This window comes from Pectinophora gossypiella, chromosome 7 (assembly GCF_024362695.1).
Source record: "Pectinophora gossypiella chromosome 7, ilPecGoss1.1, whole genome shotgun sequence".
Taxonomy (NCBI): domain Eukaryota; kingdom Metazoa; phylum Arthropoda; class Insecta; order Lepidoptera; family Gelechiidae; genus Pectinophora; species Pectinophora gossypiella.
Genome location: NC_065410.1, coordinates 8,203,441 through 8,220,635, shown reverse-complemented (window position 1 = coordinate 8,220,635; position 17,195 = coordinate 8,203,441). Strand labels below are relative to the sequence as shown.

General features: G+C 37.3%; 1 protein-coding gene across 1 annotated transcript in view; it reads left to right on the top strand.

Moving 5' to 3' along the window:
• Positions 1 to 2,900: 2,900 nt before the first annotated feature.
• Positions 2,901 to 17,195, top strand: part of LOC126368075 (uncharacterized) — a 163,586-nt gene continuing 149,291 nt past the window's right edge. The window contains exon 1 of the mRNA XM_050011958.1: positions 2,901 to 3,160. The gene's annotated coding sequence lies outside the window, so the exon portion shown is untranslated. The remainder of the gene's footprint in view (positions 3,161 to 17,195) is intronic.

The window sequence follows — 17,195 nt, the reverse complement described above, 5'->3', positions numbered from 1 at the left end:
ATAAAATTGGTTTATTATAAGGATAACTTGCCATAGACATTTTTTGATGGATTTTCCCCGAAGGGCAACAAGGCAAAGGGAACTATGCCCATACAGCCGTGTCTTTATGTATTTTATTCTTGAAGATGATTAATGAAATGAGGAAAGGTGATGACGATGAATGATGAAAACTAAGCCCCCACTCTCGGTACAGACTCCTAAACCAAACCCCAAACGAATTAACTCAAAAGTCCTGATAAACTTTTGAGTTATGAAGCGGCTTCTTGGCACGACTCGAAAGTAATAGATACATTTTGTTTATTTAATATTCCGACATAATAACACTATCGCGAAAGATTTTTTAATGTGATCATTAGAAGAAACTTAATGTGATCATAAACCACAAAACGCCACTGAAGAAAGCGGCCGTCTCGTTTCCGTTCCCGCCAAAAAGTCTTGCCATAGACTCAAAAATGGTTTGTGTGTGTGAGTGACAAGACCTCATAAAATACCTACGTAAAATACAAAGATGAAATGGGAGCCAAGTGGTAAGTACACTTAATTGTTTGACTGCGCACGATCTCATTTACACAACGCACCCTCGAAATATAAACACGTAAACAAACTTTTGAAACAAATGAATAATCCATTCACACTAATTCAGGCCTAAAAGTAAGTTCATTAAAATTTAAAACTTGTTCCTAATGCCTTTTAAGTTGTGAATGCGAGCGAATCCATGTTCTAATCATTAACGAGACTATTAACATTGTTGGAAAGCTTTCAGTTTACACTTGTTTGGGGAGGTTGACAGTTTGCTTTCAAGGGATAGGAACTTTGTAGCAGGGTCGTAGGCAGCGCCAGGGGTAACTTACTCAGTAATTGTTTTACTAAAAAAAAATTAATACAGTGTCACAAGGAGAAATTTTAAACGAAAAATTCTGAGTTTGAATGCGTTTTCAACATGTCCATGTATTTTTTTTTAGATCTATGTCGACATTAACGCTGACGTCTCGACACCTTAAATGGTTTGTTACGAAGAAGCGTGCTTACTTAAATCACACTTATGCAACAGTTTTAAATTATCGCTATCTACACTCATACCTAATTTATTATTAAAAAACTTATTTTTTACTTAAATATTGTTTCGATATTATTTGAGTTGGGGATCCCACTGACAAGAAGGGCTTCCCTGGTTACAGCCCTAGTTTATTGGGATTAGTTGGATCCCTATTTGTATGCAGGGCAACGAATGCAGGCTTATTGAGGTTCAAGCCTCAACCAGTGATTAGTGAGGGACTAATTTAATTGATTATCTATATGTGACTGTCCCGATCGGTGGAGAAGCATTAGTGTGCATAATTTAACATACCTATATCACACTGGGACTGCTTTGTAACTCGAATGTGATGTGGATACCAATACTTACCTTGCTCTACAAGCTAGTTGATAAGTTTATTGTGACATAGGGCTTGGTTTCTAAATCCTTACTAAATAAAGCCGTACGAATCTCTGTACAACTTCTGTTGAGCTGAAGGGCTGGTGTGTGGTGGAAGTACGATGAAAGAAAACCACGATTTGTTGGTAGCACTTTCACGTATAATTTTATAAGTAATTTTGAGTACAATGCGAACGATGTTCGATAAATCAATATGGCGAATTATATTTAAAAAATATGACCACTATAAAAAAAGAAGTTCGTTGTCAAATTGACAGCCAAAATTACGTTGGTAATGTTGGTGTTTCCAACAATCTCTTATTAAAGAAGTTATTGTTAAGTTTAGTCGATAGTGGTGCTAATTCCTGTAAATACCATCTAATTTTATTTTAAGTTATATCTGTCATTTTCTTATCCGCCGAAAAGGAAAGGGACGGGTAATCGACAAGCATAAAATTTATGGAACACACGTCAATTTTAAGCACAAATCTAAACCAACCGTCTAAAATTTTTACGTCAGTCAATAACCCGACACATTAATTTACTCATTCTTCCTAAAATTAAGAGCTGTGAATCATCCGTCCCTTTCCTTTTCGACGGATATGAAAATGACGGATATAACTTAAAATAAAATTAGGCGGTGTCTCCAGGAATCGGGGCCATTGTCTGATTGCCATTTAAAAGCTCCCCGGTTTCGATTTCGACTAGGCAAAATATTCATATCAGCACCTATGTAATTTTATTTTAATAAACGTTATCTCAGTTTTAAATCACTGTACGACTTGGTATAAAAGTAATTACCATTAAATCAGTTCATATTATGATAATGACATGTGTTTAGTGATACATGAGGGACAATGCCCCATACAGGCATGATTGTTAATGTAATATGACACTAACGGAACTCTCCTCAAATCTTCATTACCATGATTGACTTTGGTCAGCAATTTCGTATGGTTAAATTGACCGTGTAACAAGTAAAATGTATATTGTTATTGTGTTACCAGAAACGGTATAAATGCGGTAGGAATGGGAGGCACATGCCTCAATTATGACGTTAATAATAATAATAATTTCGGTTCAATAATAGTTCCAAAATTATCCAACATTGAAAATATATGAATATACACTTACACTAAAACACATTACGATAATAAACAAATACCACTATAGAAACATTCATTTATTTACAGGTGGTATGGTAAAAGATAATACGGCATTTGGTTACTATTTTCATGAAATCATATTCTAAGTATTTTTGGTTATCTATGTTTTAGTAAATATAAAAACTTTGGTGAAAACTAGTTCCTGCGTCCTACTTAAGTTGTCAAATCTGCGTCACAAAAACAATTTTCAAGAGCAATCGAAAGCACGAACTTTTTAAAAAGCTCCGGCCAAGTTTGGTGGTTCCGGTTGTTAGCTCAGTACGGTGGGGCTGGCTGCAACAGGAGGGAGGGAACCGAGGCACAAGGCAGAGGCGCAGTGCACAGTGGGCGGGAGAGCCGAGGCGCCTCGGGAGCGAATGTACCCCATTCCCGCTCCGACTCTCGACTGACACGTTCGCCTCGCGCGCGCCCCACACAAAACTTTCCGTAACTTACGAACACGTCCACCCGTGCAGTGAAATCGTATGCAATTTGTGTTCCAAAAGTGCTGTGACCAAGTAAATCCTGTGCCTCGAATAAAACTTTCAAAGGATCTCATTCTGGAACTGTTAATGGATGGGTTTTAAACTTTCGTTGATGGGTAAGTCGTCCGATTTAAACTGTAATTTTGTTGTTACTGCTAGTTACTCGACTTAATTAGTACTTGAGTTTAAGTAGTTTGTAGTTATAATATTAAGCTTTAGTTTGTCAAATGGATTAATTCACCGGATTATAAATTTTAAAATAGTCTACTCTCGGCGTCGGTGTTATCAATGAGGGACTTTCCAAACGTTCCCCTAAAACAATGTAGATGGCGTTGTACAGGTTTTAATATGAAAATTACATATTTTCTTATTACTCGGGTTCATAATTATTCAAAAATAGATATAACATACATACATAAACTCACGCCCGTTATCCCTAATGGGGTGGGCAGAGCCACAAGTAATCAAAGACAACTTGCAGCCACTGTTGATACGATGTCGTAAGCTGGATATGATGAACCTTATAGTGATAAGGGATCAGCCTATCGCCCATAACATTAGTCCATCATGTTAGAGGACACAATCCCTCTGTCGGTTTTTACGACATGCCCGGGAAGACAAGCAGCTGAACGTGTTCTATGTTTTTTATTTGCTCCCAGAACAGCATAAAAGCAAAAAATAGATATAAGTACAGTACAAATGGCATAAATCATAATTATGTAAAAATAATTTTAGCTTGACATTTGGATCACATTACTTATGTATAGAATTATGTTGCTTGCTACCTATATTGCTTCTCTTTATATTGATTAGAATAATAATGGATGGAAGATGTAATTGTGCCTGGGTATAATAAGAAGGGTCATCATTAACGTTCAAAAACAAAGATAAAAGATGCATAATTCGGTTATCCATGAAATTAGAAGGTTAAACGAAGGGATCACTGTACACCGCCATCTATATTGTTTTTGAGAAACGTAGCCTGGAAAATCCCATTGTTATTGTGAATTGATTATTTTATTATCAACGGCAGATGTAACAAAATTATTTGTAACGAGATTCGTATTCTTAATAATAAGCAAGACCAACGCTACGAGAGTTCTTAATTTAAACTGATTTTGGAATTAAGTGTATTTCAAATATTAAAAGACATAAGTAGTAAATAGCTAAATGATAGGTACCTACATAACGATCATAGTATAATAATAGGTAATAATATAAAGAACAGCCACAGCGCACAGCTTTGTTTGTAATCATTAATATAAAATTACGTTTCTAATCCATACTTAACCACCCTACCGACCATAAAATAACAGTTATTAATTATTATCGTAACTGGCTTCTAATTTCGTTATAAGTTATTCGATGTTTCGCAATTATGAAGCTTTTGTCCTTCCAATAACAGCGTGGACGTCATTTTATGCAATGTTACGTTATGCCAGACCCAAATTCTAATTAAAACCAAGCTCTATCCTAAAAACTAGTTTTAACTAGGGAAAATTAGAAACAAGTTACATTTTTGTAACATAATATAATACAATTATGTTTTTATTTACTTTTGCAACATAGATGTCCCTACCTATTACATTTTTATTCTTTATTTTTTGACTTAACAAATATATAAAAGTAAAAAGTAAAAATAATTAAGTTAAACATTGTAGCAAGAATCCCTGCTTAATCAAACAGGCCCCCCCTTCACCTCCACGCCTCGCCAGGCGCAAAGGTGCTCATGACATGACACTCGCCGCGTTGCCACGTTGAATGGAGATGGACAGCCTTTGCATCAGGGATAACCTGGCGCGTGCATCACATCCGCTCTCGTAACCGACGTCCAATTTCCTTCACAAAGTTAAGGGCCTCCGATCCCCTACAACCCGTGGTGTCGAAATCCAAAGGGACAAAGTAGTACTTAGACCCCAGAGCAGCATACTTGTCCCGCTTTCTGTCTGCTGCCGCTTCACCGGCGCTCCGCATCGTGCCCTTGGGATGGGACGCAGCGAAAGTGCTTACGCATGTTGCGTCCTACAGTAGGCTTTTTCCCCTCTGCCACGGCACCAGTGTTAAGCCGACCGGTCTTTTCCTGTCAGTACGAGAAAGACCTGGGGGTTTCAACACGCATGGTAAATTGGCCGATATCATTCAATGAGTGATGGCGAGGGAGTCTTCACGAGCACCGATTGTAACTCAACGCATGATGGCCAGAAGAGCTAGTTACCGCCACGTTCATCGAATTGTTCTTTAAACTGAAATACTTACGTAAAAAAGTGTTTTTGGTTATGAAAAAGAAATCGAAAGGCTGTTGTTTTGTTATTTCTCTTTATCGTTTCTTCGTTTAGAAATTAAAATTGATGATGCAGCCATGCATCGTATACCACGTAGCTGTCTGTAATTAGTCTACCTAGACACTAGGTAATCACTTAGTCGATTTCTACGACGTGCATAGATTGATAAGTCACATGGGATTGCTGCTTTCTTATTATTTAGTTTTCTATTTATTCGTTTGTACTTATATAAATGTAACGCTTCCCGCCTTCGAGTTCGACTGCGTGGATTTAGATTAGTGTTGCCAAACTATTGACAGTTTTCGTCTAAAAGGAGCATCCTATCGATAGCTCGAAACCAACGATTGACGGAGTGCAGTACTTTCGAAGCTCACGGAACCAAAACTATCGATAGGTACTCAGTATCGATTGTTTTTGCAATAGTCGGCTGCAATAGCGTAATAATAGTACCATAATATTGTTGGTGTGTTACGATAGTTTTGAACTATCGATGCCTGTCGATGTCGATAGGTACCTACTGTTGTATTTTCCTCAACTATCTATATCTGTAGCTATCGTCAGTGGACTATTAATCGGCAACAGGTTAGATTTTCGCGGTAACTACACTAAGTTTGTCCTTGGAGAATGCCCTTTGGACACCTTCAGGCATGTCGTCTTAATTTTTTCTTCGGGTAAGAGCCCTCAGCAAGAAGGGAATGCCATTCAAGGGTCGTGTTTTGAAGAGTTATGGGTTCGCTTACTTCGTTGGGAATTAGGGGCGTGAGTAAGTGAGTACCTACTTATGTAGCTATAAAAATGATAAACTTGTTATTATAGGTAAGTAGTGACAGTATGCCAATCTGTGCCAATACCAATCCAACTCTGTTATAACACGCATCGTGACACGAGGTCTCGTAAGCCGATTTATAACTTAGGATAAATATTTCCTTATGTTCTTTGTTTCTGATTTTATTTGATACGTTTTTGCGGATTTACTTACAAGCTACAAACCTTGTTACGGATCTGGCTATTGATTTTGGTCACCACGAGGTAACCTTTAGACGAAGAAGGGTTACTTCATAAAGAAATCTTTTGCCTATTTTAAATTGCTTCTTTGTAATAAATTATATGCATTTATAAAATGTAAACTAATAATTAACCTAAATTTATTTACCACCGAAGTAAGCAGAGGCTATGGATTTTTAATTTCACATACTTACTAATATTATTTATCTAGACACCCGCTTGTAGTTCCATCGTGGTAGGTAGATCAAAGTCGTATGTCGGGGGTTAGCCAATGACATATATCGTCACTGGAAAGGCAAAATTACGTAAGCGCCAAAAGGCCATTTCGAGAAAAAGCCGTTTAAAGTTTCATTTTTTCGTTTTTTTATCATAACTTTTTACCCAATTATCCAATTTAGATGATGTCAAAGTAAGGTTACATTGTTTTTTAATTTTCTATGTCCAGCAATACATATTATAACTGTTGGATTGCTATTTTAGGATATAGTGGCGCTTACGTAAAAATGACTTCAGTTTACAGTAAAGCAAATTTACTTAACCGCCATCTGGTTAAAATATTATTTGGAAGCAAAATTACTTACAGCTCTTACGACAATGCATACGAGAACGACAATATTTCTTTAAATATAATAATACTCTAATGTTAGCGGAGTAAAAGTTACTGTAACGACTTTTACACATCTGCTCTCATTATGTAAAAATTGCCTACAAAGTGATCGATTGATTATGTCAGTTCACCAAAAATTCTTTAAAGTAAGTTTTTGTAATATCTTACATGGGTAAAAAGACGTAAGAGACAAATAATTATTCTTAATACCTCTTTAAACTACTTATTACTTCAATTGATTTATAAAAATGGCTATTAAAATACTGAAGTGCCAGAAATAAAGTTTCATAAAATATAAATAATAGCGTACAACCCGTTATCTGTTTGTAAAAGTTTCTTTTTAACACTTTCAAAGACAGAACGTATACGGACGTTCCGATTCCAAGGTGCCATACTACCTATTATGAACCACCAATGACCCATGGTCTCTGTCCGTGAAAGGGTTAAACGGTTTTATTTAGCTAAACCCGTACGGTATATTTGTATCAAAATTAGATATTGCAATTTAAGTACCTTCCTGTTGTCAGATTGATCTGAAATTTGGTAAGTACGCACCTTTAATTCCGATGTCAATACAATATTATAAAATCAATAACATTACAAATCTAAGATGGCAGCCGGTACATAATGGGGGATTACATACATATTTTTCCACAACCCCCTCAATATGGGTATCAAAGATAGGACTACACTAGTAGAATACTGTCATTATGTCAAAACTTCAAATCCAAGATGGACGATATTACAAAATGACTGAAAGAAGGCTGAAGGAATGACTAATGTTATGGGCGATAGGCTGATCCCTTATCACCATAAGGTTCATCATATCCATCTTTGGACTTCGTATCAACAGTGGCTGCAAGTTGTCTTTGATTACTTGTGGCTCTGCCCACCCCATTAGGGATTACGGGCGTGAGTTTATGTATGTATGTATGTACTGAAAGAAGGATGTTGCCCTTAATTTTGTCATTGTCATCCACCGTCCATAATATGCAGGGCAGCACATTGGATCGCTGGGTGGGGTCGCTCTGCGAAGCCTGTGAAATCCCCAGGAGGCTTCTGAGCTTCTGGAAGGAGATGGTTGGCTTACGTAGTCAACAATTACACGCATAATGGGCCACCTTAGAGTCTAAATGCGGAAAACAGAGCCCACTAACATAACATAACATATGCAGGGCAGCACAGTCGACCATGCAGTAGTATATTTGGGCTCAAAATTATTTGAATTAGGACAAGCATACGTGGCTCTAAGTCGAGTCAAGTCTCTGGAAGGGTCAAGTCTTTTTAATTCCTCAATAATTCCCCTTATTGTTTTTAAGAGTATTTACCACGAAGTTTAATACACTTTTCCATTCGCTCGAACCAGGTATTATTTAACATTTATTCCACTCCAAAGTAGAAGTGTTCAAAATGGCTGACTTGAAAGCGTTGGCCGCTTCTTCACCGCACTGGAACCTTTGACCGCGAAGAGTTTCTTTTTTAATTTTAGGAAATGTAAAGAAATCATTGAAGCTTATGTCAGGACTGTATGGAGGATGGTCAAGAATTTCTACGTTTTCCTGCTTCAAATAATCGTTTGACGAGCGGTGTGTGAGCTTGCGTTGTCATGGTGCAGCATCCTGCATTCCTGCGCATCATCATGCGTCGCTTTGGGTTAGATTTTCGAAGTTCGGCGATGACTTGTGGTAAACAAATTGTGGTATACCAATCTGCGTTAACCGTCCTACGATCTTCAAGTGCAATTGTCGCAACATGACCGATTTTCTCCACGAAGGTAGCCACCATCTTCTTTGAAGTGCTTCGAGAGCGAACAACTTTAGTCGGCTTTGACTCGTTTTGGAAGACCCAAACTGTGGATTGTTGTTTGGAATCAGGATAATAGCATAAATCCAACATTTGTCACCACTGATGATGTCGTACACGTGATTTGACTCTCCTCGGTTGAACCTCTGAAGAGTTTTCTTACACCATCTGACGCGGGCTACCTTATGATCGTCAGAAAATGCGGGATGCAACGGCAAACTAGTTTTCTCACACCAAGTGCCTCATTCAATATCGTTTAAATGGTTGTCCCTGAAATGCCTAATAACGCCTCTATTCTCGGTACGTCACATGACGATTTTTGAGGATTAGTTGTCTCACAGCAACGATATTATCTTCAGTGAAGGCGGATATCCACGCTCGAATTCTAAATACCAGCGTTCGATGGCTCGCAGACATGGCACTTCATCGTGGAATAGAGATTTTAACTGTTTGAAACACTGAAGTCGCAGTAGGCCTCTTCGAAAGTTATAGAAAATTTTTCTTTGTAAGATTCATTTTCGGACATGATCTGACAGATTCAAACCAACGCTGTGACTAAACAATTGCATTAATCCTAATGCTTTCAATTGTTTTGATATTCGAAATTCCAACAAATTTGAATTTAGAGTTCTCAATTCAAAATTGGCGCTAAATATGCAAACGACAGAACTTAAAAAGTCGCTTTTTCTGTCCCTATATCCCTATGTACGCTTAAACCTTTAAAATTGCGCAACGGATTTTGATGCAATTTTCTTTAGTAGATAGAGTGATTCAAGAGGAAAGTTTATAGGTATGTATAATAACATCCAATAAATAGTGTAGAAATACTGTTATTTTTGAGGATTTTAATGTGATGTCGTAAATAATTTCATTTTTCCTCAGCATTGCATCCGAGCGAAGCCGGGTCGCTAATAAATTATAAAATCAATTCTAAAATAGTTTTACTTTTAGATCTATTGTTAAAAAATAACTTCCTGGGAAACTTACTGCTAGCCCACAAACTTGCTTAATAACAGCATAAAAATGCGAAGGCAAATTTACGTACACGCCTTACTTATTCTAAATACTGTAAGTCAAAATTACTTATTCGCCATTCACTGCATAAACATGCTAAGACATTTTTTCTTACACGCCTTACTTATTTTAAAAGCTGTAAATAAAAATGACTTATACATAGTCTATTTTTTATTTTCAGTAGTCCAAAATTACTAATAAAATGATACTTTTCAAACTATAGAATGCCAAATTTACTTAAAGTTAATATGTAGTTATTATATAGGACTACAATATTACTTATACACCAGTCACGAAAAAAACACCAAAATCTTGTCGTTTAAGAAACTGGAATTGAAAAAAGTCAACTATTTTCAAATTTACGTAAGCGCCAAAAAAGTGCTCGTATCGCAATGCTACCCAGACAGATCGACGCAGAATGAAACGCTGATTCCGAATATATAAAAAACCCAAAATACCTATTTTGGCGCTTACGTAATTTTGCCTTTCCAGTGACGATATGTATTGTGACATAAGGTGACATGTCAATCTCATATATATATTTTTATTACTGTCACTGCTGTTTTACGCAATCGTTTGCAATCATAGAGCAAACGGGCCCTCGCTTTGTTTGCTACTTATCTAAGGCCCCAGGTTTACTGAAAGCTGTATTTTGTCTCTCTTATGTTCCGTGTCGTCCTGTGTACAACAAACTAATATTATTAAGCAAATAAACATTTATTCAAATAAATAAATATTATAAAGTGGCCATATTAAAAAAAAAATAATAATAAATATTTATTTGAGAAGTTCGGTGGCGCAGCGGTAAACGCGCTCGGTCTGCGATTGTTGAAGTTAAGCAACTTTCGCAAAGGCCGGTCATAGAATGGGTGACCACAAAAAAAAGTTTTCATCTCGAGCTCCTCCGTGCTTCGGAAGGCACGTCAAGCCGTTGGTCCCGGCTGTATTAGCAGCCGTTAATAACCACCAATCCGCACTGGGCCCGCGTGGTGATTTAAGGCCCGATCTCCCTATCCATCCATAGGTAAGGCCCGTGCCCCAGCAGTGCGGGTACGTTAATGGGCTGGTGACGATGATGAAACATTTATTCACCTTTACAAAGTTTGCTATCAAAAATAATTACGGCAAGAAACTTTAGTATATAATAATTCAAACTTGTAAAATTATAAAATTGCATATTGTGCTAATAAGCCCTTTGTAGTAAATGATCAAAAAGTTTGCGGCGAACAAAGTACCACTTTATATAACTTCGTTTGCATTTGAACCTTTGTCCACAAACGCCACATAAAATTTCTTATTAATAATAAAATCCTGACCCATTCTATGAGGGTTAGTTTGCAGTTTTGTGGTATTATTTCAAGCGGTTAAAGGCGAATAAACTTTACGTTTTGTGAGTGCGGTCTATTTGGTCTGTGCGCGAGGTTCATAAGAGAAATAGTTTAAATTAGTAACAAAAACCGTTTTGCTATTGTGCACGAATGTAAATCAGCTGGGAATACCTTAAATTTCAACATTATTTTGGGTTATTGTTGAAACTTTTCACGTCGAAGTTGAATTATCTAGACAGACGGGAACGTGGACACAGAATAAGGATTCTGTTGCGTTATTTTTATGTTCATTAGTACTTATCATAAAAAATGCATTTGTACCTTTTGCATGATAAATTTTATGGAAAAATACAAGTAGGTATCTGTCGACGTTTGATGACGTGCACTTATACTGTATGGTTTCTAAAACATGAGTATGACCTTTTTACAGGTATTATTTAGGTTTCAGAGACCTGTAGGTTATAATAACAATAATTATCTGCATTTTCATATAATATCCGATCTGTCAGTCTATATAACAAGAAGTTTTACCGTTATCTAACTATTGGTCATCACTAGTATTTGCTACATACAGCGCTGGTAAAGCGTGAAGCGGGTAGAGCACGGAATTTTATATCCGATTACATAGAATCCCGCTTTCACTGCTCTGTGTATCAAGCTTAAGACTTAAGCAGCACAATAGTCGAGAGAAGGCTTTTCTGGTGATTTAGTGGACTCTACACAGTGAAAAAAATTTCAGCATTGCTTTGGTTATCTTATTACTTACGAAACAGAGTGACTACGTAACTTAGTATTGCTCAGTAACTATTAAAGTTTAGACTCAACAAAACCAATTGTATAATGTCTTTCCAAGTCATTAATACGACAACATAATTATACAAAGATTTTCTTAGAAAATACAGGGTTGTTATTCTATTTAGGTAATGTCCTGGTCAACTCTATTGGATAAATATTTTTGTTAAAGTTTGCGGACTTTATGATCTTCGTACGATCCGATCAATTCGTGGAAGTCAGTCGATATTCTAAGTCATTTTATGGTTTCGCAGAACGCCCTGTGTGTTTTGTTATTTTCCCTCAGACGTAAGCACGAGTACCTATACACTCTAGAGACATGTATTTTAGTGCGATTCGGTCTTTCGATGTGTACATACCCCCTCCGGTTGATTGAGGGGAGGCCTGAGCCCAGCAGTGGGACGTATATAGGCTCGTGCTCGTGCGAACTGAATCTCAGGGGCCTTATTTTTGTATCGTTCGCGTTCAACTCACCTGCCCCATTTTGCAAATGACAAGTTGTGATGTGCTACGTGAAATGGGTATATATTTTCGAACGAATTCGAAAACAAATTCGAAAATCATTGGTTTAGGCCGCAGTTTTGAAATCATGGCATGGAATTCATATTACCTTCCTAAATTAAGACTAGTCACTGAATATTCGTTACATACCTGAAATTATACCTCCGAATGTATTTTATTACCCAATAGCACCTACTCACCCTGTATAAACCCACTGCTTGGTATAGGTCTCCTCTCTTTCACGTCATTCTTTCCGGTCCTGTGCAAGTCTCATCCATTGCTTTCTATCTCACAATGCTATCCGACCATCGTCGGGCTGGTGGTCTGCCTCGATATGGCATACCATCACTTGGCCGTCATTCAGTAACAGCCTTAGTCTATCGTTGTCTTCCCGTCTCGCCAAGCCATCTCCATTTAAACCTAGCGAATCGTATATTTACATCTTCGATTTTAATGCGTTGCCGAATTTGGACGTTTGGTAGACGATCTACTAGGCGGATGCCAACCCAACCCAATAGCATAATATATTAGTATGAAAAATATTTAGTATAATAACATCTTGATGTGGGCTGTGTCGAGGTGATTGATAACCAATCTCTCAAGAAGTCGAGTGCGCCTACTCTAAACCCTTATTAGCTTTAAGTGGATGTCAAAACGTACCTACAGACTGTAAACACAAACATAAAATGTGATATTGATGATACTAAAGGTTTTGTTATCATAAGTTTAGATCGGAACTTAGGTAAATAATCTAAACTTGATGGTAAGTATTCCATAATATGTTATAGTGTCTTTGATGAGAGTTTGTTTTGTTTTTAAATGTTCTTTATTTCATCACAAGTACAATTTAATTTGATAACATGACACCGTCTTATTAAAATAAAAAAATAACAACGTTTACCAGGCTACTGTAGCTATAGAGGTGGCCAATCAGGTCACGACAATAAACACTTCAGAACCCCGGTACCAATCCCGCCCCGCCGGCGTGGTCGGCGATTTTTCTCATTCAGCGTTTATTGTCGGCGATTTTTCTCATTCAGCGTTTATTGCTACCGTCCACTAGAATCGATCAATTCTTTCAAATATAATCCTCTCAAATAACGCCTGTCTTGGAAAAAATATTTTGTAAAAAGGTTCAATAATTGTTGAAACGAATCATTATTCTATGACACGACACCACAACCACTGAATTATTAACTATCTATAATTTAAAAGGTGAAACAACTTATAATTTAAAAATACAATCAATCTTGGGGGTTGGAGTCACTCACGCCCGTAGGTTTACCCTCAAGACCTCTACACGTGGCCCGTGGGTGGAGCAAAATCGAGCGACTCACTTACCGGTGCGGTGGTAGACTTCGGCCATGGCTGCATCATGATCGCTATCCTTCATCACCATCAAGCCCGAAAGTCGTATTCCGGATATATGGACAAGGTGTTAGGGAAAAGAGGTCCGCTCAGTTGGACAATGTAAGCATGACGGTCACCTCTGGTGTACGCAAACCAAATCAAATATACTTTATTGCACAGAACTTAATTTTAACAATCAGACAATCGTCATACGTACTTCTGATTCGATTGAGTAAAATTCTTTTTTTGCAACTGGTTGCGAAACGTGGTTGCGATGGCGGCCGAAGGGGATTCGATTGTATATGGGATATAGAAATAACACGGGATATATTTTAAATGTCTTTACTCCTTATATTTTACCCAAAATCCTCTCACCCGACCGACATCGCACCAATCTCCTTTCTTACTTTTTAAAATTGCCTTACGTTCCATTTATTAACCATCCTCCTTTCATACCATAAACAATCAAATTCCCATTCATTATCCTTCCATAGCATTCTCACTTTCCTACATGTATAGTAATTCGCTGCACTGCTTTCTCCCTGGCTACTGAGTCGTCCTCAAAACTAGAGTGAATATGCATTTTCTAGGTAAGCGTTCCCCAGCTTAGGCCACATATACACTTACCATCAGGTGAGATTGTGATTTAACGCAAACCTATCTTTAATAATAATCTCGTAGTGTGTATAACAACTAAATAGTTAATAATAATAATAAAACACTTTATTGCACACAAATTTACAAAAAAATTACAGGATAAACTTATTCTAAGGTGGGCAAAGGCGGCCTTATCGCTAAGAGCGATCTCTTCCAGACAACCTTCGGCAAAGGATAAGGTACATTTGTACAGCTGCAGTGTAGCGAGCAAATAAGTAAAATAAAAATAATAAACTCATTTTATATATATTACACGTACTATAGATATATGCATACTATGGTACATATAAGTAGAAATAAAATATTAGTTGCAAGACGATGATTTAGCCAAGACCAAGATTTAGTTCTGATAGGTAAAAAATAAAAAAGGTGTGTTCACATTGGTAAAAACTTATATAACCTAAATACTTACTGTTACTTATCGCCTAGTCAGGTATCCATTAGAAGAGAAGTTAAAGCAGTAAACGAGCGCAGAGTTCGCACAGCTATGTGCAATGATGGAGTCTGTGTTGTAATTACAACAGTACTGAGAAACTCTCTGTGTATCTTGGAAATATATCTCAGAACGGCGTGTGCTGACCACCTGGGCAACTGAGCGAACTATCTGGAACTAATATTATTATTATTATTAGATAGCCGAGACGTGCAAATTCACAGTATGAATAGTCTACAGATGCTGAGCGTACTGTGAAAATAGCTAAGATGATCGGTATTTCTCTTACTTCTGTGTTCGAATGGGAGCGAATAAACACATAAAATGCGTGCGCTTGAGTTATGAGGTGGATTACCAACCTCATCAACTCTGGTATTATGGTTACTATTGAACTGCTAAATACCTCCGACATTACTCATGTAATGACTACGTACTTACATCAGTAACTAGTAACCGGAACCAACGTCATAACATGCCTTCCGAAGCACGAATCTAAAATGCTTTTAGATACACAAAAAACCGACGAGAGAGGGATTGCGTCCTTACTTTGGACTATTGCATGGTTCACGACGGCTTGTTACTGGTCACTTTACCGTTCATCACATTCATCTTAGTACTTGTATCAAAAGTGGCTGCAGTAGTCTTCTGATAGCTTGTAGCATTGCCCACTCCATTAGGAAGTATAAGGTCATCCTTGAGAAAGCTCATGCTTTCTCTGAAATGGACCTTGAATTTAATCAACTATAATGGTCAGGATGAGGAGATCAGAAATAAAAGGAAAATGGCTATGGTTATAATAGATCTACTCAGATCATAGTGGCTCCTGGCTCAAAGGCTCCAGCCGTTATGGCTGGAATCTTTAAGAAAATAGCTAGTAAGACTTTGTCACTTTACTTTGTATTCAACGAAGTAAAGAACAGAAGCGCAACAAAACCTTAACATTTAGCTCTAAATGAACTCGTTTATATTATGAAATAACGTACAATAGGTACTACAATAAGGTATTATATAACTAAGAGCGAGAAGGTGCAGGCGAGGAATGGACCGTGGCTCGAATTTAGAACGACTAGATTAAGTTTAGATAAACCCCGCTCCGGGACTGCAGACCTGGACTGGACAATATTAAATTTATACTAACTAACCGATGCTTTTATTTCAAATATTAAATGGGTGCTTAACTGAATCTAAGCGGATTCCAGAATTGGAATATTTTTGCATTGGCAATTCTCGTCATTCATTATTTTAAGAAAAAGTAATATTAGATACATCTAGGAGAAAGAATGTTTTTGTACTTATACTTTTAGTAGAATTCAACTGCTAAGTAAAGTGTGCTTACAGACCAGCGATGCCGACGACGTCGTCACACCATTGTCGATAGTCTGTAAGCGCCCTAAGTAACAAAGTTAAAAAATGTTTATTGGTCCAATCAACAACTATGAGGCGAAAAATTATTCTATAGAAAATTTGCCTGAGGATAAAGTAGGATAAAATTAAACAGACAACACACACACACACACACACATACACGGACATATTCTGGACATAAGACACAACAACCTACGTCCGTAATGTGTGTCGCCTTGCGTGCGAGCGAGACAAAATGATGATTTCGCGCGTGTTCCCATACTCGCATTTCTTGCGGTAAATCAAGCTCGCTCCAAGCTCGTACTAGTGCGGGGCGGAGAGTGTCCTTCTATACTACTAAATTACTACTAAGTATCATCACTCGTATCGATAGGTAATCTACTGAATGATCCTACCTACAGAACATGATTAAATATACTTTATTGTTATTAGTAAGTAGTAAAAAATTTAATAATAAGTGATAGTGGGTTAAAATTAATTCTATTTGCGTTAAATTGACAATAATTATAAGTTCATATATCGAGTAATCGATATAAAACCCAGCAAACATTCATGGAAATTATACGGTGGTTGGCCATTTTATCCGTTGTCATGGAATATAAATTGTATACAAAAGACATTAAAACACGTCCATAATTGTATGGACACGTGACTGCATATCAATAAAACGTATGACGCTGACGACGCCTGCGTGCATGAATGCTATTATACATCGCAATAATGTTTGTTAAAACCGCGCGACGCGCTGTTCAATCGCTGCCTCCATAAACGAGGCTTTACAGCCCTATCCCTCCAGGACACTCACTACAGTGGTGCCACCAAGATCACGGCACCAGAAAAATGTGCACGGTTGTACTGGTTGTGCAACCAATTTATTACCGGCAACCGAATTCCGAATAATTCCCACCGGGGTGGCGCAATCAAGGTATCTCAGTGAAATACGGCCCTTAGTTGTTTTCATGTAAATTGAAATAATTATTGAAGCAAAGAATATTAAGGGTTTCATTTGATGTA